Below are 1,685 nucleotides of genomic sequence, written 5' to 3'. Positions count from 1 at the left end.
ATTTGAAGTCTTTTACTGTTAGTTGTTAGAAGGGAAAATTATTGTCCAAGATAATAAGTACCTTTTAAGTAAGTCATTTTGTCTCTATATTTTATTATTTTAAAATTTATATATTTCCATGGTTAAAATATAAGGAAAAACACGCACATGTATTCTATATAGCATAAAATATGCCTATAATGTTAATGTGTTTATACACACATATACATGCATATATATGTATGCATAAATATATACATATATGTGTAAATATGTATTCTATATGTATAAACATCCATGTGTATATGTCTGTATGTACATGTGTCTGTATATACACATATATGCATGCACATGTATTTTAGGTTCTATAACAGAAGATGAAATGTTCTCTATATTCTCTCTCTCAAATGTTAAATATTTTCATTTCACTATACTTTAAAGGTAATGTGAAAGATGATGAGGCTAGAAATCAAAATAAGTTATGTGAACTAACAGCATTTAAACATTTTTTAGACAATTGTCAAAAAGAAGCATTGAAAACATTACTTTAAAGGAGCACTTTGAGCACACTGTAAGAGCCAATAAAACCCAAAGTAACAATTTTATATAAAGATGCCATATATATGTCATATATGCATATACATGTACACACGCATGTGTGTGTACGGTATATATGTATATACACACACGCACACATATTTCTGTGTGTGTGTGCTGCTGTCTTAGAAGGAAGGGATCACATTAGATAAGCTCATGGCCCATCTTGGAGACTGCCTCCTGTCCATCAATCCCCAGAAATCAGAGGGACTTCAGCTTCATTTTCCAGCACACTGTGCATGATGCAATGACAATGCTGCCTAAACTGGCCACAGGTCTGGATGTCACTGTGCAATTCACAGGTGTCTCAGATTTTGAGTATACATTTGAGTGCAGGATCTTTGCCCTGCTAGGCATAGCTCTACACTATGGCTGGCTTGTTGATCCCCAGACTTCTGAGGCTGGGAAACTGAGTTATAACCAGCTGGTAGAGAAGATCTTCACCTGCAAGTACTCCAGCAACACCAGCCTCATAACAGATAGCCCAATTGCAGAGCAGTTCCCGGAGCCCATCGACACAGCTAGGACTTACCATGGTCTTTGTGAGCTAATGGCGGCTGCCCAGAAAAGTGAACTTAGTGTCTTTTTTTAAAACAAGCATTTTAGTACTATGACTAAACATGACAGTCACTTGTACCTAATGGTCACGACCAGGACCTTCTACAAGAGGAGCAAGTGGTATAGGAAAGCTGCACAATGAGGATGGAGACAGCTGCCTTTGTGACTCTGACTGGCACCTAAGTCATTCCCTGGGTAGGTTGGCCTGAAGCAAAAAGTGGGAGCAGCCGCAAGGCACGTTGGGCTTTAGCATCTTGGAGCTGCTTGCTCCAGCAGCTTCAGCAAGAGGAGTATATATGGCAACAAGCAGTCCAGCCTGCACCAATGTGAGCCCCGTCACTGTGGAGGAGTCACATCTGGATGCACAGCTGGAGAGAGTGGGCAGAGGCTGAAGGAGGAGACAGACTGGGTCCTCCTGTGGGCCCTCCTGTGGGCCCTCCCAGGGCTAAGCTGCCCGGCTCCTTCTTTCAGAGGCTATGGCCATTTTGCTTGCTCCCCCAGGTCAACCTGTGAGATATGCCAGGTAACTTATTTATGAACTGTTGGGGATC

At 41.1% G+C, this 1,685-nt stretch overlaps 1 pseudogene; it reads left to right on the top strand.

Moving 5' to 3' along the window:
* The first annotated feature begins 711 nt into the window (after window positions 1-711).
* Window positions 712-1,464, top strand: LOC114213834 (ubiquitin carboxyl-terminal hydrolase MINDY-1 pseudogene; annotated as a pseudogene).
* The last annotated feature ends 221 nt before the right edge of the window (window positions 1,465-1,685 follow it).

This window comes from Eumetopias jubatus, unplaced genomic scaffold (assembly GCF_037043125.1).
Source record: "Eumetopias jubatus isolate StellerSeaLion01/CBP00866 unplaced genomic scaffold, mEumJub1_p1.0 scaffold_4, whole genome shotgun sequence".
NCBI lineage: Eukaryota > Metazoa > Chordata > Mammalia > Carnivora > Otariidae > Eumetopias > Eumetopias jubatus.
This window is presented reverse-complemented; position numbering and strand designations above follow the sequence as displayed.